Here is a 26,910-nt window from a genome sequence, read left to right as displayed (position 1 = left end):
GAACCCGTCTGAACTGGTTTGAACGGCAGAAAACAGCTTGGCCAAGTTCAGATACTAACAATGGCGCCCAGGAAAACTAAAAATACCCAGGACCCAAAGCCAAAACCAAAAGAGGCCCGAGCAGACCTGGGAGATTCACCAGAGAGCATAAAGAGCCCAGAAGCAGGTCCAAAAAAAGGAGTGAAACAAAGGGGAAAAAGAAACGGAGACATAGATACAAGCAGAAGTGCAAAAAAGGGGGGCACGGCCTCTAGCTCATGAAAAGACTTTGTAGGGAAGCATTTAAAAAAAGTATTTTCTCCTATAAAATCCTCTGTATTAGAGGAGGTAGAGGTAGAGGCAGAGCCCGACTTGCAAATTGGCAATATCTCACTAGTTTGTGAGGAGTCTTCGAGGGAGTCAGTAATTTTGGCTAACCAGACTCTCCAATCTTTATTGGGACAAAAGGATAAAATATCTCCACGGCTGTCCTCTTCCCCGCATGGGCTGTTTACGCAGGAGTAAGAGGATATAACCCAGGATTGTCCAGATCCAGATCCAGAAAGGGAGGTTGAAAGAGTTGATGGAGAGACTATACTAGTCACTGAGGAAAGGGGGAAGGAGCCTGAAATATAAAGCCAGCATGAAAACCAGCCTTCGGTGGGAAGAGAAAGCTTCGACCGAAACCAAACCTCAGGGCTGAACCTACAACTCACTGCGACACCGGCATCCTCTATGATAGACCTGATGTTAATTCTACAGAGAACTCTTCAAGGGCTCTTAGAAGTCACTTTGTCGAATAATGACATTTTAAAAATACAAAAAAAGCACCTAGCTAGGATTGAGGGGGAGTTGGAAGGGATTAGAAGCCAAATGCTAGCAATGGTAAGACCAGTACCGGAACCGCAGTCCCCTGCACCAGCTAGGGAAGAGGTAGTGACGGTTGACCCCACTAAGATAAATCAGGAGGTTTATATCTCAAGGTGGCCGATGAGGGTAATAAGAAGGGGAGAGTACATTAGAAATGGGTATATATATAATCAAATGAGACAATCTGGAAGGAAGTTAGAGGAAAAGGGATGGGCCAAACAAGGGAAAAGAAGTGGGACTAGAGAGGTAAGCTTGAGAAATCCAGAGCAGGAAACCCAGCCAAGTAAAACACTTAGAGAAATAGGAATGAGGACGGCAACAAAGAAGCAGGTGAAAAAGGCGCTACCCCAAAATAAGCTGGTCGGCCTGGAGAAGCAAGTACGGCACCTACCATATTTAGGGACCAAAAGCCCTAACAACAATGATTGGTATGAAGTAAGTCCACAAGAAGGTAGCCCCCCAGAGAAAGAAACCAGAAGGCACTCCAGACAGTCATATATGCTACCAACTGGGAGAAGTAAAGAGGGGGCAGAGAGCAAGTGGCTATACTTTGTACCAATTCAAACAGGCGAAGGTGGTAAGAAACAGAGGGAGAGGAGAAAGCTAAATAGGGCACAACTCTTACATTCATTTGCCCAATGCCAAAATTTGAAGGGCATAGGGACAAAAGATTTGCGACAAGTAGGATTTACGCAGTATGAGGATGGAAAGGAGGTTAAAAAGGTACTGGTTTATTCGGATATGGTTAAGTTTGCAATTCAGAAAGCGGAGAGAGAGATATCAAATGAAGGGATAAGGCTCATACCTGAAGAAGTAGTATAATTTAAGGTTGAAGGAATAAACCCACAAGGAAAGGATTTCCTAAGGTGCCACGCTGGCCTAGGCAAGACACAGGTGAGGATAATAGAGAAAGAAGTGGGTGCAAGTATGGGAAACCTTAAAATAGACGTCAACAATTCAGACACAGAAAAATGGTGGGGTAATTGGAGCCAAGTGTCTAGCCGCGCAGGCCCATCCAATAGGTATAGTGAGGAGCATGGAGAAGAGGGATACTTAGAAGATGTCGAATAGGTAATGGGGGCGCCGTGTGGCCTAAAGATCGTTTCCTGGAATGTAAATGGTCTGGGAGACCAAAGAAAATGGGAAAATCTAAAGGAGCTAGCAAAAAGCTCCGGGATGATTTGCATCCAGGAAACTTGGCTTTGCGGTAAGACCCCAATATTCCACAGCTTCCGTCCATTCCTCCACACAGCAAAAAAACAAAGATTTGGTCGTCCGGCGGGAGGAATTATGACGTTGATTTCAACAAAAATAGTAAAGAATGTAACCCAACTTAGTGTAAAATGTAAGTGGCTGCTCGCTTGTAGGATATTTTTAGCAGCCATCGACAAAAAGTATGCACCTCTAATGCTTTTAAATGTATATATGCAATGGGAAACCCAGGAGGAATATGTTACTGAAATGAGCAATTTTAAAGAAGATATGGATTTAATTGGGGAAAAGTATGGCTCGGATATAACATTATTGATGGGGGATTTTAATCATAAACTAAACCCAAGGAATTCTGAGGGTTGGTATTTAGACATACTGGAGGCATTTAATATAAACCAAGCAACCTTCCCCAACTGTGAAACAACAACTCGGGATACAAACCTGGGAATTTACCTGGGGTCAAAAAGCCTCTTCTGTTTAAATGGAAGATCACCACTTGACTGGCCAGCGATGAAAACATTTAAACCAGGCACACAAAATTGTCCAATAGACTATGTCTTTATGTCACCTTGGAATTTTGCCCTCGCTAAGGATTTTAAAACCTATCAAAGGGAAGGAAGTGATCATAATCCTCTGGAGTTAGAGCTCTTGGTGTTCCACCTGAAGTCCGGTGATAAAGTCATTGATCAAGAGATGGAATATCCAAGGCGTATTACAACAAGGCTAACAGATGACTACATAGGTAGGCTAGTAAGTTTTCAACAGAACCTCGATCTGGGAGAAGAAAGAGGACAGGGTCTAGACTGGTATGTGGACAAATTAGAACAAGTGGTTTAAACCCTCCGAGTAGAGCTAAGAAAAGATAGAAAAAATGCAAAGAGTCACCAAAATGTAACAAAGAGCCATGGAAAGTGGTTTACTGAGGATTGCCTAAAAAAGAAGAGAGAGTTATGGAGAGAAGCGCGTAGATTAAGGGTAAAATATGATCAGGAAAGGGCAGATAAGTTGGCACACTTAAAAAAAAAATACAATATGTTAATAAGGAGTGCAAAAACGGTCCATAAAGATTCATGCTGGGCAAAATTACTGGAGGTAATTGAGACAAAGAATTTACGCCAGTTTTGGAAATTGGTACAATCAGCAGCAGAACACCCGCCCACTTCAATGAATTGTGTGGTGGAAGAAGTGGCGTGGGTGGAATACCTGCAGGAATTGTATAGCCCTGGAAGAGATTCGGCTGCTGGGGAGCCTCAGGAGTTGGGCGGGTTAGTCGAAGAGCTTAAAGTAGAATTTTTACCCTCAAATGTAAAATCCATAATAAAAACCCTTAATCTAACAAGAGTGGCAGGACCAGATAATCTCCCAGCCCTGATAATAAAATCACAACCGAATTGGTGGGCAGAATTCTTCTCAGCTATGATTCAAGTGATCCTAGAATCTGGGAAAATCCCCAATAATTGGAAAGGAGCAATAGTTAGACCGGTGCATAAGAAAGGTGACATATATACACCAAAAAACTACAGATTAATAAATCTGTTAGATATTGGGGAAAAGATTTTTGCAAAAATATTACTAGGTAGGCTCAAAGCATTGACAGAACAGTACTTGATTATACCGGTAGAACAGGGTGGCTTTAAAGAAGGCCATTCCACCATGGACCACTGCTTTGCCCTTTGGGCCCTTGCCCGGAAGTCAATAGAGCAAAATGGGAAATTGTATTGCTGCTTTGTTGACTTCCGGGCGGCATTTGACTCAGTGGAACGTGGGTGTCTTTGGGAATGCCTAACTAAGGGGCTTATTAAGATAGCGGATTTTCCGCATCCTCTGGGCCGGCGGAAGCCACCGCCGGCCCGGAGGATGGTGAAAATCCGCTGCGGACCCACCAAAGACCCACCGCAACATTAGGATGGCTGGTGGGTCATGGTTTCCGTCCGCTGCTTTTCCGCCGCGGTTGGCTTACAACCGCGGCGGAAAAGCTCTAATATGGTGACGGTGTCTCTCAGACACCGTCAGCCAGATTAGGATGGGATGTGAAACATGCTTTTCCGCGGCGGCTTTTCCGCCGTGGAAAAGCACGTGTAACTTCTCTGCGGGGACCCGTTGCGGGCCCCCTAGGTGAAGGGGGGTGTGGGGGGTGCACATGGGGGGTACCTATGGTACCCCCTGCCTTTGTATGCAGAAAGCGGCAGGCACCGCGCGGTGCCTGCCTCTTTCTGCATACAAATGCAACACCTGCATTTTTTACATTGCTGCGGGTGCAGCTTGAAGCCGCACCCGCCGCAATGTTAGTAATAGAGGATGTGACCGCCAGGGTGGCGGTCACATCCTAATCGCACAGGAGGGAACGCCACAGCCCATGCGGACGTTCCCTCCTCCTCAGTGATCGCGGACGGACGAAAGTCCGTCCGCGATCATAATCGGCCCCTATGTATGGTATACTGGAGGGCTTACTGGCTATTTTATAGGAACTATGGAAGATGGCTGTGCACTGCGGTAGTTATATTCGAAATTTAAGGCGTGCTTCGTGCTCCTTAGGGATACCCCCCGCTCGGGAGTATATACCAATGATCAAAGACAGCACTGGCACTAAATGTGCAAGTGTCACCTAGGGCACTGAAAGGTTAGTGCTGAAAAATCCAGCGTGTGTATATTCAACAGAGTTTTTCAATGGAAGTTCAAATAAAGTATTTTGTACACTTTATGTCTTCTTGAGTATTTTATTCATACTGTTATGATCAGTTCAAATGTAATGTCGTAATCATATTCATTGATTATCCATCGTTATATTCTGTTTTCTTATTTTTTATATAACTGAAAACCACATTCCTTCCAATGCATTTCGGCCAAGAGGCCTTCATCGGGGAAGTCTGTGAAACAAGAAATATATTCATCACTCTATATATTCAATGCAATATGCATGGTTATAACACCAAATTTAACTACAATGTAAAGGTTCTAACTGAATACAATGTACAACGTAAGAAGTTCTAAACAAATAAAATAGGAGAAAATTTCAATACATTGTGTACACTTTTACGTGAGTATCACGCTACCCTTATTCAGAATGTTAAAAAATGTAACAGCCTTTGCACTGGGTTTTCACAATCTAGCAATGAAAGACAGTTGTATTACCTAACACATCGCCATGTGAAGGTGTGCTAAGTAAAGCGGGTACCCTAACAGTTAGCGGAAAGGATATTACGTACATTTCCCCGCACGGGTTAGTTGCTAACTAGCATGCCCGAACTTAATGAAAAGTTACGCGCATCCAACTATGGGCTCCTAGTCGTTTGCTTACCGGGTTTACGGTGTTCAGGGCGTCTAATGGCGCTGCATTGAAAGCTGTCTTCGGTATGCAAAAGTTCGCGTGTGACGCGCAGGGTGTGGCTTAAAATGTAAGATTACGCGCGTGTTTATTTAAAGGGCTATGTACATGAATTTGAAGGGACTGTCCGCTAGGATGCGCTTCAGCTATTAAAGTCTTTGGGGTGGGCGGTATACATTATTCTCGCTAATCCGTTGAGTGCACAATGAAAGTGGTACCCGCTTTACTTAACACACCTTCACATGGCGATGTGTTAGGTAATACAACTGTCTTTCATTGCTAGATTGTGAAAACCCAGTGCAAAGGCTGTTACATTTTTTAACATTCTGAATAAGGGTAGCGTGATACTCACGTAAAAGTGTACACAATGTATTGAAATTTTCTCCTATTTTATTTGTTTAGAACTTCTTACGTTGTACATTGTATTCAGTTAGAACCTTTAAATTGTAGTTAAATTTGGTGTTATAACCATGCATATTGCATTGAATATATAGAGTGATGAATATATTTCTTGTTTCACAGACTTCCCCGATGAAGGCCTCTTGGCCGAAATGCATTGGAAGGAATGTGGTTTTCAGTTATATAAAAAATAAGAAAACGGAATATAACGATGGATAATCAATGAATGTGATTACGACATTACATTTGAACTGATCATAACAGTATGAATAAAATACTCAAGAAGACATAAAGTGTACAAAATACTTTATTTGAACTTCCATTGAAAAACTCTGTTGAATATACACACGCTGGATTTTCCAGCACTAACCTTTCAGTGCCCTAGGTGACACTTGCACATTTAGTGCCAGTGCTGTATTTTATAGGAACTACATACAGGAAACTGGGCCCAGGTAATCAAGGACACACAAGGGTCATTAACACATAAAATAGTGGTAGGGAATGGGCTGAGACATGGCTGCGTTTTGGCTCCTCTATTATTTTCCTTATTCTTGGCTGACCTACCCAAAGCGCTAGAAGTGGAAAGAAGTGCGAGCCCTAGAATGAACGGAAATAAAGTGGCATGCCTTTTATACGCAGATGATCTTGTGATACTCGATCAAACAGAGCTCGGTCAACAAAGGAAATTAAATGTTTTTAGAGACTATTGTGAGAAAAATGTTTTAGTTGTAAGTATGGAAAAAACAAAGGTTTTATGCTTTGGTAAAAGCCAAAAAAGTTTTACCTGGTTTTTAGGACAAAACAAACTGGAGATAGTAAAATATTATAAATATCTAGGCCTCTGGTTCGACAATGCCCTTAAATGGTGTACCCACATGGAAGCGCAAAAAGCAAAAACTTTTTCATTTGTGGGTTAAAAAAGTTTAATAAAGAATATGGAGAAATGTCCCATAGACCCATGCTAAAAGCATATGATGCCATGATACCTCAGCAGTTTTTGTACGGGGCGAAAGTCCTGTACCTAAGCGGCAAATGTAGATGGGACCAGGAGGAGGGGAAGTTTTTAAAAACCCTACTGTCTTTACCAAGCTCAGCGATGATCCAAGCTATAAGAATGGAGACAGGAACAACAGCCTGGAACATGCAGATCCAAATGTCACTCTTAAGATTTTGGAAACGCCAGGACCCGGGTGGGGGGGTGAAGAAGGTGCCACAATGGTGTAGGGAGGAGATCTGAAGTAGCAGCCTAAAGTGGGCAAGAGAGGTAAAAAAGAAGATCTCGTCTACAGTGAAGACATTAAATGTGAGTTTAAATCAACACACATTGGAGTTGGAATTTACCAAGGCCTCACTTAGATCCCAAGGTCAGGAACAGTCTAGGAAAAACGACTTGGTATATCTGAGCACGAAAAAATCTGTGAAAGAGATAAGACATTCTTGGTTAAAAGAATCATGGTATCCGTACCTGGACACCTTGCCAAATTATGTGCTTAGGTGTGAATTATTAAGAGTATGAATTGGAATCAACCAGTGGCTATTGGAGGAAAAAACTAAGGCCGAAGTGTTATATGCTGATGGAATTTGTAAATGTGGTCTCGGACCTAAAAACGACATTCTGCATATATTTGGTTGATTGCCTTGCGGTTTTAGTATTGAGGAAGCTGTTTTTATGCCCGATTTTTTTTAAAGTATGGCATAAGCTCAAGAACTCAAGCTATAGATATACTATTAGAAATGCCAAATCTTGATATAGCGATCGCTTTGGGGAACTATATGAAAAGCATAAAAACTTTTTTAAGGGATAGTTAGAAGAGGGTTTAGCAACTCTATCCCTCTTCCTCTTTTAGTTTCCCTTAGCTAGCTTAGGCAAAACATTTTAGACAGAGATATATCTTAATTGATCGGAGTGAAATGTAATAATTGCTGCTATTGGTGTATGAATTTGACATGAAGTTGGCCTTGTATCCTTTTTATGAATTTTATTGTAAGGAATTTTTTATTGTATATATTGTTCTTATTGTGATTTTTGCAGTGTTTATAGACCACGATGTAAATAAACAAAGTATTTCATTCATTCATTCATTTATACACCAGATGTAGCTCTGCTAGGATACACAGTTAAATTCCCTAAAAAGAAGAGGATTTGCGTCCCTTGGTATGCTGCTGGTCAAGAGAGAGATGGCATTACACTGGGGTCGCAGGGCTGTTCCCACTCTGAAAGGCAGGCTCCCCAGCATGTCATATTGTAATGTAAATAGTGAAATTTATGCCAGCGTAATGCCTAGCTCGTCTCGCCCTAAAGACATATGGAGCACATATCGGGCATATGTGGAAAAAATGCGACAGAACCTAAACTCCCAAAAGGAGCAGGGACTGGTCCCGGAGGGTGTAGGTTAACCGATTATATTCATCGACTGTGTTGCTGCATACATCTTAAGCCCCATATTGGGACAGTATACTAGGCAAATGTCAGGCTTTGTATTTCAGAGGTGAATAGGGATAAAATGGGGAAAAGGCATTGGTGATAATTGGACGGAGAAGCGGGAGAGATAGCAAAGACTGGGACTTGAATGTTGTGCAGATTCAAACATTTTGATGTTCATAGATATACCGTGCATACAATACTTATATATGCAATTGTGCTTTTTACTTTATACGACCATGATTTGAAGTGACACCACTATTTTGTATTGCTGATAAATGGGAAAACTTTGAAAATAAAATAAAAAAAATAAAAAAAAGTTTGGTAGGTAAGATTGTTCAAGGAAAAATTATCTACATTTAACATTTAAAGACTTTTAGAAATATAGGGCAAAGTAAGCATGCTCTTCAATAAAAACAATATATGAGATATGAATGAATTATTATAAGATATAACTAAAAAAGAATTACCAACGGGGCATAATCATTTTGAGAAAAAATCTCCAATGTTTTGACATTATTTTAGAATGCTCTTACCCTATTGTCGCTCTTGTTCTAGGAACTCTGGTAAATGACATGGCAGTTCGCAAACTAGATTACATGTGCTGAAGGTTTTTTTGTTTTTTTAACCTGGTGAGTTATTACCGCTACATTATGAATTCTGCAGGTCAGAATGGAGAATAATGTGGCAATACCCCTGCTTGTTCTATTTGTAAGCCGCAATATTGCAGTTTCCATTGCACAAATGCACCTGGCAAAATTTGTGTAGTAACAACAGCATGGCTAGTGAGATATGAGATCACAAGTTGTAATACAGGCTTGGCAGAAAACTCCAGTTTTCACACGTACTGCAACCCTCAGAATGAGGACTACTTCCCCAAGGTAATGGATGTTGAAACCCTTCTCAACATGGTGACCGGATTATCATTCCACTCTGTAGAGGCTTTAGTTCAGAGGTGTAGCAAGGGGGGGGGGGTTTCACCCTGGGGGTCATGAGTTTTGGGGGCGGCGGCCACCCCTCCCCACCACATGCGTATGCAGCTGCCACAGAGCGGCAAAAGCAGGGACCATGAATCCCCAACACCCCCTATTCCAACATGCGGCCGCCATGGGGTGGCAAAATGCAGGGGCCGCCACGGGCTACATAGACACGCCACTGCTTCAGCTAGAGCTAGGTCTATGAAGTCAAAATGAGCTGGCGGAGGTAGAATTTCTTCAGTGCTCTTGAGCTATTTTGTTTTTGAGTTGGTAATCGTAAATTGGTTTGGAGGATTGTATCAAGCAGTATGTGGAAGAAGCGATGATTTGCCTTGTCACTTCTGTGCTTCCCTTGCCCACTTCATAATATGCCATTGCAATAATAGGTCTCCAACAGTGGCTCCATTATTAGTCGTCAAAATCTAGAAATATATACTGTAGTGCAAATATTTTAGGCAATACTTATGTAGTGAATTATCTGCACCTGTGTCTCGAACCTTGACCCGGTGCTGGTCCAACACCGTTTCCTCAATTCGACCGAATTGAAACTTATACATGGGTATCCATTCATGCCTTAGGCCACATTTTCCTGACTTCAATAACACTTTATTTGAGGGAAAGCTTGTATTTACTTCATTAAAAGTACCTTCAATGCTTGTGAGGAAAATTATGTTTTCCTTTTTTAATGAGATTGCAGAGGCCATTGTGTACCTGCCATCACACAATAGTGACAATTAACAATTATTGTTATAAAATGAGCAATAGAAAACACTGACTGCCTTATTTGCAAGCCCCTTCTGCCGCCAGTGCGTCACTTTTTATATGGTAAAAAGTGATGCACCGAAGGCGCAAGAGGCTTGTAATTAAGGTCCAGAGCTTACAGTGATTTAAACAATCAACAGTTTGATATTATAGAATGACCAATAGAAAACACTGAGCATACAAGGATAGAAAATCAGTAAATTACTGCAATGTCAAACTTATAATACACGGTTCACATGAACAAGGGGGAGGTAGAGGAATTTAAGGAGTCACCCTAGAACTACCTCCATACTATGAATCTATAACCACGAAAATTGGACTAGGGAACTCCATGAAGTGAATAGTATGCATCCATCATCAACTGACCATTCATTCCATGGTAAAAACTGTATAGGAGGGTACCCCTTACTCCGTCATGGTGATATGTTTCATTAAGGCTTTCCCCTATTTTTCACCTGAACCAGATTGGTGCTTGGTGAGCTCACCTTGAGCTCTTATATTCTGAAAAAGTTTCTTTAATGTTTCTTTTTGGAAGTTAAAATACATTAGGAACAGGTTTTCTGTGACATGTATATCAATCATGCCTGGCCTTTATAAGGTTAAACTGTTAAAAGTAAAACGAGACGGGCTGTTGATACTAATTATGATGTGTCGTTCACTTTCCTAAATTGTTGACATGTTTCAGTCCCTCTCCAGCACCTTATGTATCTGCCTGGCTTTCATCAGGATCCTAGTCTTTGGCCTGTCTTTTTTCCCATAACAACAACGTTGTCAATGTCTAAGGGATAAAGTAATGAAAAGATGATACTTTTACCATCCAACTGTTCAATATCAATCTCATGTGCTCCATGAGACTGGAGGACGCGACATTTGAGCCCACCCTATGCAATTTGGTCTGATCCTTTATCGCTGGTAGCCTACCCTGTTTTCTCCAGTCCTATCTCTCTAGGATCATCTTGAGTTCCTATTTTTTTGGAAACAGTTACCCTACTGTTTTGCCTGACAAGGAAATAAGTGAAAGCAGTATACGTGGTAACTGAAGGACACAACATTGGCGTCTCTTTGTAAACCTGTATAGTTGAAACCTAAATCAAGACTTAACAATGACTGAAAATTCTTGGTGTTTCTTTTCTGGGTACATTTTGCAAGCACTGCATTCCACTACTGAACTAGTGCAAAAAGAACATATGAAGTGCAGAAGCAGAAGTTGCCTATGCACATTTACTGCGTTTTGCCCCAACCCGTTCACCATCTGTTGTTTCAATTGAGTACGTTTGGCAGAGTCCACCACTACACTCACTCTGTTTTTTATGTTTGACCCATCATGCACCTCTTCTTATTTCCTTATTACCTGGCTAGGACATGGAAGACACCCTCCTTCATCCTGTTTTTTAATCATCAAAAGTTCACTGCATGGGAAAGACCTCTGTGATTCCATGCAGCAGCAGGCACAAACCAGTTCTTGAGGGGCCCAGGTCAAGAATGTCATGACCACATGTCAGTATCTGATACCATCTAGTGGTTCACACAATGGAAGTTGCCACGAACAAAGAGGGCAGGATTGCTTTAAATTATCTAAATACGTTGTGCCCCAATAGCACAGGGCCTTAAAAACGCAGTAGGCAGGGGGAAACGCCCCCTCAAATCCCTTTCTTTCAGCTTTGTGGCTCAGCTATTTACCCCTCCCATATCGCAATGAGAGGGAGAGCTAAAAAGAGAGCAACAGAGAGAGAAAGAGAGAGAAAGTGAGAGATGGACAGATAGAAGGAGAAAGACTGGGGCAGATCTACAAGTCCCTGGTGACACATTTGCGCTGCTGTTGCGTCACTTTTGTGACGCAGCAGCGTCATAAAAAATGCAGCCAATTTACAACGTGACAGATCTAGGAAGATGCGTCACGTTGTAAAGCCCTGCGTCACATTATACCTGCGTCAGGTATAATGTATGCAGGGTCGGCGTTCCCGCGCAAAAAGTCATGTAGAACTGATGCAGTGAAATCTACTAGATTTTACTGCGTCACTATAGGCCTTCACCACGTCAAAATCCTTATGCCTGCTCAGACTAGGCGTAAGAAATGAAACAGGGCTTTTTGAATGGGACTCACCCATCTGTTGTGGTGCATTGCTGGAGTTGAGTCACTTTCATGAGCAACCCCAGCAATGCGTCACTTTTGAGCCAACAGATGCATCAGAATTTCGGACGCATCTGTTAATCCTTGCAAGATTTAGCACTGTATTGTAAATACAGCGCATCCATAGTGGTGCAAGGACATTTGGCGCCGACTCAAGGAAAATGACGCATCTATGCAGATGTGTCAGTTCCTTTTAAATCTGCCCCACAGTTTTTATGAAAACATTTTGCTTGAAAAAGAGCGGATAGCAAACTGACCACACTGCACCATGGACAACATTTTGGCAGGAAGCAAAAGCATAGTGCTGTTGCTTCATGCTGGTTACATTTTTCACGTCTATCCTTCACTTTTTGTGGGGGCTGTTGAGGTTAAAGCACAGGGGCCTCCACCTCTAATTACTCAAGCCACTTTCGGTGAGAGCAGGTGAGGTCCAGCAAGAGATCATAAATATGGCGCCACCAAGGCTGCTCCTCTTCGTGGTGGATTCCAGGTGAAAACCATCACCCTGGAAGCCCTCACAGCAGAGTCCTAGGATGACGGTGGAGGTCGTCCATTATTCCTTTTTTCAAATCTTGATTTTAAGTTTTTATTCCGAACCTAAGAAGAAATGTACAGTACATTTTTCAAAATAGCAACCGTTACCCTTATGACAGTTAAAAACCTGAACAACTGGGTATGCTCTGCTCTGGAAGGAATGACGGGGCATATTATCAAGGACCGGTGTTATAATTATCGCCGTTTTATCGGCAGGAAACTGCCGATAAAACGGCGATAATGGGCTTGATAATACGCCCTTGTTAATTCCCATAGAAGCCCAGGTTAACACCAGAACCTGGGCTTCTATGGGAATTAACAAGGGCGTATTATCAAGCCCATTATAGCCGTTTTATCGGCAGTTTCCTGCCGATAAAACGGCGATAATTTTAACACCGGTCCTTGATAATATGTCCCAACATTTTCCTTGGCTACAGGGTTCAGATGTGAGGCAAACCCCAAAACCTTATTTCAACACCACACAATATCTATTCCTGGTGGATGTTAGCAAATCTGAAGGGCAGACAGCTTAGGTCACATTATACCTGGCTACCCTAAATTAACCCACTACATTGTTAAATAAATATGCAACCCAACGGGGCAGATTTACAAGCCCCTTGTGCCCCTTTTACGCCGCCGTTGCGTCACTTTTGTGACGCAGCGGCGGCGCAAAAGAAGCACCATGGTGCGGGATACTTACAACGTGACACATCTGGGAGATGCATCACGTTGTAAAGCCCTGCGCCAGAAGGAGGCGTTTCTGTGTGGGGGGGGGGGTTCCGGCGCAGGAACGCCTCCTAAAAGTGGCTGAGTGAAATCTACAAGATTTCACTCAGTCACTTTGGGGCCCATGCTGCGTCAAAACCCTGCGCCTGCTTGAAGCAGGCGTAAGGATTGACTTAGCATTAACAAGATAGGGCCCCCCAGTGCCTTGCTGGAGCTGCATCGCGCTTGCGTCGCAACTCCAGCAATGCGTCGCTTTTACGGCACAGATGCGTCACGCATCTGTGCCGTTTTTGCCCATTGGCGCGCCGCATTTACAATGCGGCGCACCAATGGGCAAAAACGGTGGAGGCATGGCGCACAATAAGTGGCGCATCCCTGCTGATATGGAGGGATGCGCCACTTATTGTAAATCTGCCCCAACGTTTTTAACAATGAAAATAAATGTATTCTCATTTATTCTTGTTGCAATGCTATTTTATTAACTAAATGCATATACTACATGTGTAATTTGACTACAGGATATCAATTATATGTTATTGTTTGGCTTGTTCACATTACATAACAGGGCTCAATGCTTTGCAATATGTGCCCAACAACGTGGTGGTGGTTGAGGACAACACAAATACAATTTCAGGCTGCAGCAAGGCCCTCATACATTTAAAAAAAACTTCCATTCAATTAATGGAAATAGAAAGTGAATCATTCCCAAACAAAGTTGGGGTTAGTCCAGTTTTTGAAGTTCACAGTCAGTTTGAACAATCAGCAGGCCCAACATCCCCAAGGGATGTGGTAGAAGTGAGCTGCACCTGTGAGCGCGCGCGCTGGTTAATTCTGAGAGCAGGATTGAAGTCTCGAGACCAGTTCCACGTGCAGGTTTGGATTGGCAGTTGAAGCTGATTGCAGCAGAAAGCCTAGCCTTTCAGGTATGAGGCAGCCCCATAAAAGATAATTCGCCGTCTCGTCACATTAGACAAAGGTAAGGAAAAATAAAACTCCTGTCACTTTCTGAGCACGACGCGTAAAATCAGTGACTCGAAGAACGACAATTTCACGAGTGTAGGGGAATCAAGGCAAACGCAGATCTGCGAAATACTGACAATAGCACTCTTCAAAAGCAGATCGCCATTTTCTACAAAAACATTTTATATAACTGTATATATTTTAAGGTAAGCAACTCTTTTCAATTTGGAAGGAGTAGTGGCTGCAAGGAAACATGTTCTGTTCTTTACAAAACTGCATGGATTAGTAGCAATATTGTCCGAAAAAGAATCATATTCCATCGTGCATTTTATGAACTGTTCCTGTAGTAATCATAAAATGCAGAATGATGTCTATTAACCCTGCACATTTACCATAATTGTGTCAGTTCCCTCGCTTGTAAATAATACGAATAATTCAGTCTTGTTTGTTCCGCAAGCAGCAGAACCCAAAACATTATAGTTTAGATACACTATTTCATTCCAATAGACAATACACACCAACTATATTATTCTCACACTATGGGCCTCATTTATGAAAAGTGATGCATCGCTGCGTGAAAACAGCGATGCGTCACTTTTCATTGCGCCCTCCTTGCGAGAGCAATGATGCGTCATATTTACAGTATGACGCATCATGGCGCAAGGAGTTACAGATACGTCAGTATTTCTGACGTATCTGTAAGCATAAAAGTCACGCATTGCTGGAATGTGTCACAAAAGTGACGCAACTCCAGCAATGCGTCCTTTCACATGGGGAAAGCCCCATGTGAAAGGGCTGGCGTCAGTCTTACGCCTGCTGTGAGGCAGGTGCAAGATTTTGACGCGTCCTAAAAGTGACGCAGTGAAATCTCATAGATTTCACTGCGTCACTATTACGAGGCTTTTTGCATGGGAACGCCCCCTCTGCATACATTGGGGCAGATTTATGATGACTGGCGCATCCCCAGGGATGCGCCAGTCATCCTGCGCCGCTGCTCCGCCACCCATGGTGCGCCGCATTTACAATGCGGCAAAAACGGCACAGATGCGTGACGCATCTGTGCCGTAAAGGTGGCGCATTGCTGGAGCTGCATCGCAAGCGCGACGCAGCTCCAGCAAGGCTCGGGGGTGCCCCATCTCCACAATGCTGCGTCAAGACCTACGCCTGCTTCAAGCAGGCGCAGGCTTTTGATGCAGCATTGTCCTGAAAGTGACTGAGTGAAATCTTATAGATTTCACTCAGCCACTTTTGCGAGGCGCACCTGCCCCGGAACGCCCACCCTGCGCCGGAACGCCTCCTGATGGCGCAGGGCTTTACAACGTGACGCATCTCCTAGATGCGTCACGTTGTAAATAGGGCGCATTGTTTGCGCCGCCGTTGCATCAAATAAAGTGACGCACCGGCGGCGCAAGGCCTTCATAAATCTGCCCCATTATACCTGACGCAGGTATAATGTAGCGCAGGGGTTTACAAAGTGACGCATCTGCTTAGATGCGTCACTTTGTAAATAGTGCGCAACAGGAGGCATGTTTTACACCGCCGATTCGTCACAAAAAGTGACACATCTGGGGCCTCATTTATGAAAAGTGACGCATCGCTGCGTGAAAACAGCGATGCGTCACTTTTCACTGCGCACTCCTTGCGACACCAATGATGTGCCATATTTAATGTATGACGCATCATGTCGCAAGGAGTTACAGATACGTCAGTATTTCTGACGTATCTGTATGTGCAAAAGTGACGCATTGCTGGAATGTGTCACAAAAGTGACACAACTCCAGCAATGCGCCCTTTCACATGGGGCAAGCCCCATGTGAAAGGGCCTGCGTCAGTCTTACGCCTGCTGTGAGGCAGGCGCAGGATTTTGACGCAACGGCGTCCTAAAAGTGACGCAGTGAAATCTCATAGATTTCACTGCGTCACTTCTACGACCCTTCCTTGCGTCAATACGCCCCCCTTGCATACATTATACCTGGCGCAGGTATAATGTGGCGCAGGGGTTTACAAAGTGACGTATCTACCTAGATGCGTCACTTTGTAAATATGGTGCAACAAGGCACATTATTTACGCTGCTGGTGCGTCACAAAAAGTGACGCACCGGCGGCGTAAAAGTGACGCACGGCCTCATAAATGAGGCCCCAGAAGCGCAAAACTGACGCAAGGCCTCATAAATGAGGCCCTATGGGCCTTATTTATAAGAACAGACGCATCGATATGTTGCGTCTGCGATGTGTCAAAATGGGTTATGAATCGCTACGTCACGGTTAAACGCCATAGATGCGCCATATTTACGGTATCTCGCACCATAGCGTAAGGATCAGTCAGTTAAAAAGAAAAGAAACTTCCGCGGTTGTGTTGTCCCAGCGTAAACTAATGCATCACGAGGAAAACTAACGTAAGGCTGGTTCACGGCACACAAAGCTCTGCTAACCACCTTAGAGTCACTTTTCATTACGGCAAGCATTAAAAAACGTTTAAAAATGACGCTTCAAGAAAAAAAACATTGCCACACTTCACAGAAGGTGGCCAGGGAGTCGGGAGAACAGTACAGCAGCCAAGACTACTACCTCAACAACCCCAGAATGAGTCCGGATGTCCAGAGAAACTCCCAGGAAAACATAATGAGGAAGTGCAACTTCAGTGAAGAGGATAATGACATCTTGATCACTGAGATGACACATCACCAACATTAGCTCTTTGTCATCTCAAAATTGCCATTAGGAGGGAAGAAGGCCATTTGGCAGTCCATAGTGGCCAAGATCAACAGCGTGGGACAAACATGAGGACAGTCACCAACTCCAAAAAATGCCGGCATGACTATAAGTGCAGTACGAACGAGCAACTAACCAACACCCTGAAGGCAGCCATGCACACCGGTGGAGGAACCCCAGTGTCACAGGAGAAGCTGGATGCCTTGGCGGAGGTGGAGGCAGCTGTCATCCCAGAGGAGTCGGTGGCAGCAATCCCTAGACAAGACAGTGCATCCCATGAGAAACAAAAGGACCTACAGGGTAAGTTGCAACAAGTTGCAATGTGGAGAAAAAGGTCATATAGTGGAGTGCAGCTAGCTAGGTCCCAGTGCTCGCATTGTGTGCAAGATCAAAGGGCAGGAATCTGGGTCATGTACCAATAAACATCACATAAGTGTAAGTCACACTGTCCACTTACATATGGCACAGCTCAGTCCAGCTCCCTCATGCTTATCCCTTTCATGTGTGACGTGCAGCACCAGTCCAGTTCTACCCTTGTATACTGGCACTTGTAGTGCAATGTATAACATAAGTCACTAGTACTACAAATCCCATAATAACAACCAAAATACATGGGCCCTTATTTACAATGTGTTGGCATTGCGCAGCACCGCACGCCTTCCTGCTGCACTGCCTCAGATCAAAAGAAAAGGGCAAGAATACACACTGTCTATAAGATACTGTCCATTCCTGTTCTTTTCTACTGTGCTGGTGCAAAAATGGCTGCCTAACGTCAAGATAGGCACCCTTGCTGTCTGCATTTAAATTAATTTATTTTTGTGGGGGAAGGACACCTTCCTTCACAAAGCAACCCTTACGCCACCCCTGGGGTGGTGTAGGCTTTTGACGCATTCTTAGGTTGACACCATGTTGTAAATCTAGGAATGCGTCAAATGCCATGGGTGTTGCATGGTAGTGCCTACTGAAACACCCATGGCATGCCTTCCTATCGCAGTGTGAGGCAACAGAGTGACTTGTGCTGCATTGACTCACAGCATTATCTACAAGGCCATGAAAAGCCACCCAGGGTAGCTTTACGTGGCCTCGTAGATATGGTTTTGCATTGAGCACCACCTAAACATAATTAAAAGTGATGTTTTGGGACACGTGGTGAGCAGCCGAGCAAGATGGCCGCTGCTTAACGGGTCTCCGAGGGCGAGAACCTCTCCCCGATTCATCCGTCCAATAATCCGAACTTGAAATTGTGCCCAGAGACGATCTAGAGGTGAGCGAGCCGCAACGGACCTTGGTGACCCAGCACCGCTGAAAAACAGAGGGCGCTGGGCTGAGATATCATCACGAGAAGATTGGGCCTAGTTGACCTGCGACAGCCGGGGACCCGATTTGGCAGGCTAGCAGGAAAGGACGCCGGGTGGACGGAAACACCTACCGAATGCCGGCGGTGGAACCCTGTGTGTAGCGCAAGCCGGGCGGAACCAATTGCCGGCGGAGTGAGAGCGGCGCCGAATATTGACCTGGGCACCCCCCCTGAGATGCCGGAGATTGGAGCGTGACCCGGAGGGGCTGTGCTACTGCCTGTGAATCACCGCCGATCGAGAGAAGGAAGCAGGGAGGTGCGGCTGTCTCTTGATCGGCACTTATGTCGGAGTGGGGAAACGGAGGGCCTATGAGGCAGAGGTGAGGCCTGAAGACGCTGGGGCTGGAAAGTGGCGAACTCGTGGCCCCCCCCGTTCCTCCTGAAAGGGTATTGGGGAACCTGCACACACGCCGGTGGGCCCCCAGGGAGTCTGCATGGGGGATCATCAGGTGGGGCTGACTTAAGACTGAGGAATGCATCAACGTAAGGCCGGGATAAGCTTGCAGGTCGCGAACAAATCATTGGGCATTGGGGCTGAGGCGAGGTGGCGGCGTGACCCCCACTCCCCACTTAATCTATAACTTGACGATGCCTACAACAGCATAGGCATCGAACTACCCACGAGTGGTGTTGACGCTGCCACGATAAGAACGGCGTAATTACATACTGAGGGCCAACGCAACGACACGGATCACGGCGGCAAACGCATAGGCACACCTGGGTGCGACATGCGGGGCGGGGTTGGCCATGTCGTCCCACCCACTCAATGGCCTGAAGACGGAGATGAGTGGCAATACATCACTGTAGTAAGACAAGTGGGAGGTGGTTCGGAGGTGGCCAAAGTGCTGGCGGGACCAGCGCTGCTGCTCTCTGGGCTGTGTCGGCGTTGGCTGGGTGCCCAGTGGACATGAGGTGGTGCCGACCGGCGGCTCGGGATTGTGAAGCACTGGAGAGCTAAGGACCCCTAAAGCCGGCGCGTGTAGAACGGGTGTGACACGGTAGCGGAGGTGTGAAGAGAACGACTGGTGGTGACACGCGACAAATACACGAGGGGTGGAAGTAAAATTGCATCAAAACAGTTGCTGAGAGATCCCCCCCGACACACCTCTGTTGCACCCTGCTCGGGAACACAGGTGCTATAATAGACTGCACAATGAGCGGCAGACGATCCCGCGCAAATCAGCATGGCAAACTGGACAAATTCGCATACACTAAAGACTTCCCCCCAATGCCGGAAACTAAGGTTCCGGCAGGAAAGCAAAAGGAGGACGATGGGGGTCCTAAGGTGACGCTCGACGATATCATGGAGGCCCTCAACAAAGTACAACCAACGGTGGGTTCCATCTCAACTGATGTAACGTTTTTGAGAGCAGATTTTCTGAAAATGTCGGCTAGAGTGGCGGAGGTGGAGCAGGTGACGACTACCCTTTCCAAAGACTCTGCAACCCTGATAAAGAAGGTAGCACGTTTAGAGGCCTAGAACAAGCGAATGGTAGAGAAACTGGATGATCAGGAAGGTCGCTCCCACCTCAACAATGCTCGAATAACGGGACTTCCAGAATCAGAAGGGGGCCCTGCTATGAACCTGTATATTGAATAACTCATAAAAATGCGTCTGCAGCCTAAGGGACTCTCAACATTCTTTGCAGTGGAAAGGCCACACAGGGTACCAGGTGATAGGCTGAAGCCTGGGGCCCCCCCCCCCGCGTCCTGTGTTTGGCCCGCATCTTCAATTTTCGTGATCGGGACGCCATTTTACAGACGGCCAGGGTGGCACCGCCCATCCGTGTAGAAAATTCTATGATCTCATTCTTTCCGGATTATACGGCGGCAGTCTCGGCACGCCGCAGAAGCTTCTTTGAGATCAAAAAAGCGCTGAGAGCCCGCGAACTATCATACTCTATGCTATTCCCTGCGAAGCTCTGAGTAGCAGCACTGGGTAAACCTGGTTCTTCGAAACGCCGGAGGAGGCGGCTGACTGGTTGGAGGGATGGCGAACAGCAGGGAAGCCTGGTAGGCCGCAGAAAGAGTGAAGACGACGGGTGCGAGAAGGTGACAGGGAGACCTCGGAGCAAGAAGGAGCGGTCAAGGAACACTCGCAGACAGAGCCGGGAGAATGAACTCTCATCAGTGACGATGCCCCATGTGGGATAACTATACATTGTTTGCGATTTTCAGCCCAATCATACACGATGTCAGCGGAGACTTCACCTTGCTTAATTGACTGCAAAGAAAATGCCGATACATAAAGACTCTGGGACAAGGGAATCAAATGGTCTCCCTCGGACTTCCCACCCCAGCACATGCAAGTAAAGTTTCGGGAACGTGGATTTGAGCACTCTGCTGAGTTGCGGTGGCGGGCAGTGTTGGGTCCGCGAGGCAGGGAGGCAGGGAGGGGTGCGGAGGGGATGGGATTGTTCTTTAGTTTGTTTCATTTATTTTATGTTTTCGCTATGTATGAAATTGGTTATGCAGTACTAGCGGTCGCAGGGACACACTGGCGTTACACTTTGGCACAAATCACTGAGAGTAATAGATCTGATGGCTACCACAATGGGAGACGACATACAGAATGACACAGCGGGGGGGGGGCACCACAAGGATACCATCCTTCACAGTACTCACATGGAACGTGTGTGGACTGGGTGACAAAGTCAAGCGCGGTTTGGCTTTACAATATATTAAAAAAGAAGGCCCAGCGGTAGTATTACTGCAAGAGACACATCTTACAGGCACGTCCACAAAAGCAATGGATAGGCGGGGATATAGAATGGTGGTACACTCAGAATTCACGTCCAGCTCTAGAGGGGTGGGCATATTAATAAGAAAACAGTTTCCCCTAATATTAAAGGAAGTTAAATCTGACAGTGCCCGGAGATTGGCCGCAATACACGCGCAGTGGGAAGGCAGGCCCTTCAATATTGTGTCAGTTTACATCCCCCCGCATTACACACAATAGCCTTACCTGACCTCAGTACATTCTTGCTAGGGTTGCCGACAGGGGAGCTACTTTTGGGCGGAGATTTTAATATGGTGGCAAGCGATTCCCTGGACAGATTTCCTCCAAGAGTGGTTCCGACCGGCACATCACGACTTAGGAGTTTCATGGAGGCGCTGGGATTGATAGATATATGGAGGAAATACCACCCCACAGAGCGCCAATACACCTATTACTCCAATGTTCATAATAGCCTCACGAGAATAGATTACTTTTTGGGTTCAGTAGGTGGCCTTCCACAGGTAGACAGTGTAGACATTAGGCTAAGGGGCATCTCTGACCATTCCTCATTATTACTTACATGTACCACTCACCAGCAACAGGGGCGGCGAATCTACCCAATACGTCCGGGATATCTGCAAATTCGAAAGATTTGAAAGGGACTGCGGAGGGAGACGAGACATTACTTTCAAGAAAATGAGGGATCGGTTACTTTCCCCACTGTTTTATAGGAAGCATTTAAAATGGTCATTAGGGGACACGCTCTGGCATCCATCACAGCTCACAGGGGAGAGGGACGAATGGAGCTGCAATCTCTGGAGTCTGAACTGACCGCAGCGGAAGCACAGCATAGTAGGGACCCAACCCCTGACACAGCACATGATTTACACCTTGCTCAGCAATGCCATAAAGGACACTTGACAGAACTGACCAAGCAGCAACTGCTGTACACGAGACACAAAATATACGAAATTGGCGACAAGGCAGGGAAACTACTGGCGTGGCTGGACAAATGAGAAAGGAGCGACAGGTGGATAGCGTGGCTTGATACGGGGAGGGATGGTCCTTCAACAGACTCGCATGCAATAGTGCAGACACTGGCGCGGCATTTCCAGACAATATATGCCTCGAACTCCGACATCTCATAGATGAGGCGATGACTTACATACAAGACCTTGCCATGCCCAGGTTGTCCCCGGAAGAGGCACAGACATTAGAGGCCGCTCTGACTGTAGAGGAGATACAAGTGGCGATTCGGGCACTACAATCGGGCAAGGAGGTGGGGCCAAACGGGGTACCGATCGAATTGTTTAAAAGGATGATAGATACCGTTGCGCCCCATTTGCTGAATATGTTCAATGACAGTCTGCAGGCGGGGGAACTGCCACCGGACCAATGAATGGCCACCATGGTGGCTATCTTGAAACCCGGGAAACCGGCAAATGTCTGTGCCTCCTATCGGCCTATTTCCCTTATAAATGCTGAGGCTAAAATCCTCGCAAAAACGCTAGCGCTCTGACTGACCCCACATTTCACAAAACTCGTGCATCCGGATCAGTCAGGCTTTATGCCTGGCAGGAGCACGGCGCTAAACCTCAGAAGGCTGCATGGGGTACTGGCGCGCTCCGTATATTTGCAGGAGCCGGCAGTGATATTATCATTGGACGCCCATATGGCATTTGATATGGTGCACTGGCCCTTTCTATTCGCCACGTTACGTCATTAAGGATTCGGTCCGAAGTTTTGTTCCTGGGTCCGGTTGCTCTATACCAAACCGATGGCACATGTGGCCGCAAACGGTCACATCTCAGCTGACTTCCCCTTGGAAAGAGGCTGCCCTTCATCACCACTACTATTCGCGCTGGTGCTTGAGCAGTTGGCGGCATGGGTTGGGAACCAAAGATAAAGGGCCTTAAATGGACAGACACTTGGGAAGATCGTATCTCCCTATATGCTGACGACATCCTGCTGTATCTGACCTCTCCCACACGCTCCATTATTACCCTTCTAGATATATGTGGAGCATATAGTTGGGCATCCGGCTATACCATTAACTGGTCTAAGTCCCTCATGTACATGCTAAACGGTCCACCACCACATCCTCCTGATGGTTGCCAGCTGCAAGTGGCGGAGCAAACGTTCAAATACTTAGGGGTATACACCACAACTGAACCAGAAGGTTTCTATTTCAAAAATCTACAGCCGCCACTTGACTGTCTCAAAAGAGACATACAGCACTGGGAAACATTAACGATAACCTTGCTAGGGAAGGCAGCACTTTTTAAAATGATGGCATTGCCTCGATTTTTATATATCCTAGAAAACACGCCATATACGGTAGCACCCTCCTATTTTAGAGTAATTGCAGCGCAGGTATCTAAATTGTTGTGGAGTAATAAGCCGCCACGTATCGCGCAGACCATGCTGGTGTGCAGCTGGTATGATGGCAGAATAGCGCTCCCTGATATACAACTTTTTTTATTGGGCAGCACAGCTGAAAGTAATTAATCAGTGGATCCATCTTCCACGATCCGACCCGGCACTCCAGGCAGATAGAGCGCAACTGGGCATGGGGGATATGTTGGCTCCACTCTATGAAAAAAAAATGGTGACGACACGGTTTGGACCTCTGCGACACACCCTTGGTCTGTGGCATACAGCTCAAGCGCAGCTGAGATGGCGAGGAGTGATAACTCAACTCACGCCATTGTGGGATACGAGACGACTGGGGAAACTCAGACAAAGTAAGGGTTTTGAGCACTGGGACACCATCGGAATATCGACTGTGGATGACACGTGGCAGAAAGGGGAGGTGATTCCCTTCGAGCATTTAAGACAAACGTATGGAATGGCCCCCTCAGAACGGTTTCGATACGCACAAATACGACATGCCCTGATGACAGTACTACCGGCTGGCTCAGAGGTCCCAGAAGCATCCCCCTTAGAGGATAGATTGTTAACGGACTATATGCCGAAGAAGGCAACTTCTCTCACCTACTGCAAACTTGTAAATAACTTGCTTGACCCACTGGGACCCCTAAGAGATCAATGGACTCATGATCTTGCCGGAATGGATGATACAGAATGGCAGGAAGCATTAGCGTCCCCAAGGGAGGTGGGTATACCCTCAAGACTCAGGTTAGTGCAACTGTGCATACTACACCGCTCCTACTACACTAGGCACACCCTACACAAGGTAGGGAGGGTGGAGCATCACTACTGCCTGAGGGGTTGCGGAGAGGAAGGTACCTTTTACCACACCATGTGGGATTGTCCCAAAATAGCGGAATATTGGGCTAAAGTGCTACGGACCATCTCAGAAGTAGAGGGGGTGTCGCTGCTGCTGGAGCCTAAGCGCTGTTTGTTGAATATATGGGAGCCAAACGATCTCACGCGCGCCGGACAAAGCTGGGTTACGTTGGGCATGATGGTTGCCAGAAGGAATATAGCACAAAGGTGGGTGGGATGGAAGTGCCGACCTTAGTAGCATGGAGCAAAGATATGGATGCGGCCATGATTGCAGAGAGAGCAATATATCGTAACAGGGTTTGCCCTAAAAATGGAATACAATGTGGGGGGCATGGAATACGTACAGGGGAGAGCATTATGATCCATTGTCGGACAAAGAGGACAGTGACTCGGAGTCAGAGGTGGTCTAATGGCACAATCCTGAATAAAGGATGGGGGGTATCAGCTGTTGTAAGAGCGCTTATCTTGGACTTGGAAAATTACAAATGTGTACAAAAACGCTGTGAGATGCTATACTGCATGTCTATATTTCGAAACTTTAAACTGTATGATTAACGTGAAAATAAATAAAAAGTTTATTTAAAAAAAGTGATGTTTTGGTGGTGCACGGGGTTCGGAAATGAGCCCCAGGGTACCTCACGTACAAGAGGGCTGCACCGTCGGAGCATGACATTTCATTTGGCTCCAGTGGTGCAGGCCTCCCAATCCTATCTAAAAGGTGACGCAAAGCCACCCTGTGTGGCTTTGCATGGCCTCAAAAATGTGGGGTAAGCCAAGCCAGCGTGAAACTTTTCCTTTCCCTATGACTACATCAAGGAGGTGTTCCATGGGTGCTGTGGTGTATTCACTCATGCAGCACCCATGGGGTTTGACACATTCCCTGATTTACAAGGATCTGTAAACCTGGGAATGCATAAAAAATGTGGGTCTTCCCAGGGGACGCGTAAATAGAGGGAATTACTTTAATCCTCCACATTCATTCCTCTTTCAAAGTGTGCGGGATTTCTGCAGCACGGATGTATGACGTTATAACGCAAACTTTTACAACGCGTACCTTTACCACGCAATTTTTACAACGCAGGATCCATTACAACGAATACCATTACAACTCATGTTTTTACAACGCAGATACCTTTACAACGCATACCATTACAACGTAAATATTGGTAAGTATATAATATTTTTTTAATGTAAATTAATTTAAATTATTTTAATTTAATTTAATTTAATTTAAAATTAATTTTATTTTATTATTACCCTGTACCCCTGTACCCCAAAACCCAAACCTAGCCCTGAACCCTAAAAATACCCCTGTACCCCAAAACCCAAACCTAGCCCTGAACCCTAAAAATACCCCTGTACCCAAAAACCCAAACCTAGGCCTGAACCCTAAAAATACCCCTGTACCCCAAAACCCAAACCTAGCCCTGAACCCTAAAAATACCCCTGTACCCAAAAACCCAAACCTAGCCCTGAACCCTAAAAATACCCCTGTACCCAAAAAACCAAACCTAGCCCTGAACCCTAAAATACCCCTGTACCCAAAAACCCAAACCTAGCCCTGAACCCTAAAAATACCCCTGTACCCCAAAACTCAAACCTAGCCCTGAACCCTAAAAATACCCCTGTACCCCAAAACCCAAACCTAGCCCTGAACCCTAAAAATACCCCTTTACCCAAAAACCCAAACCTAGCCCTGAACCCTAAAAATACCCCTTTACCCAAAAATCCAAACCTAGCCCTGAACCCTAAAAATACCCCTGTACCCAAAAACCCAAACCTAGCCCTGAACCCTAAAAATACCCCTGTACCCAAAAACCCAAACCTAGCCCTGAACCCTAAAAATACCCCTGTACCCAAAAAACCAAACCTAGCCCTGAACCCTAAAAATACCCCTGTACCCAAAAACCCAAACCTAGCCCTGAACCCTAAAAATACCCCTGTACCCAAAAAACCAAACCTAGCCCTGAACCCTAAAATACCCCTGTACCCAAAAACCCAAACCTAGCCCTGAACCCTAAAAATACCCCTGTACCCCAAAACCCAAACCTAGCCCTGAACCCTAAAAATACCCCTTTACCCAAAAACCCAAACCTAGCCCTGAACCCTAAAAATACCCCTTTACCCAAAAACCCAAACCTAGCCCTGAACCCTAAAAATACCCCTGTACCCAAAAACCCAAACCTAGCCCTGTACCCTAAAAATACCCCTTTACCCAAAAACCAATCCTATAACATTTTTACTATAATTATATACTTACCTATACTTACGTTGTAATGGTATGCGTTGTAAAGGTATTTGCGTTGTAAAAAAATGCGTTGTAATGGTATTCGTTGTAATGGATCCTGCGTTATAAAAGTTGCGTTGTAAAAGTAGTCCGTTGTAAAAGTTGCGTTGTAACGGTTACATACCCTGCAGCACACATAGAAAGAGGAAAACACCTTCATGGATTGCTTTTGTTCAGAAAGTTGTCCCTTCTGCACAAAAACATTCCTGCCAACAACACAGACACACTTGTACCATGGTGCAAGAGAGCCTGCGTTGTCAGTAGGCACCATTTCGTGTGCTGGTGCAGG

Source organism: Lissotriton helveticus, chromosome 8 (genome assembly GCF_964261635.1).
Source record: "Lissotriton helveticus chromosome 8, aLisHel1.1, whole genome shotgun sequence".
Taxonomy (NCBI): Eukaryota; Metazoa; Chordata; class Amphibia; order Caudata; family Salamandridae; genus Lissotriton; species Lissotriton helveticus.
This window is presented reverse-complemented; position numbering follows the sequence as displayed.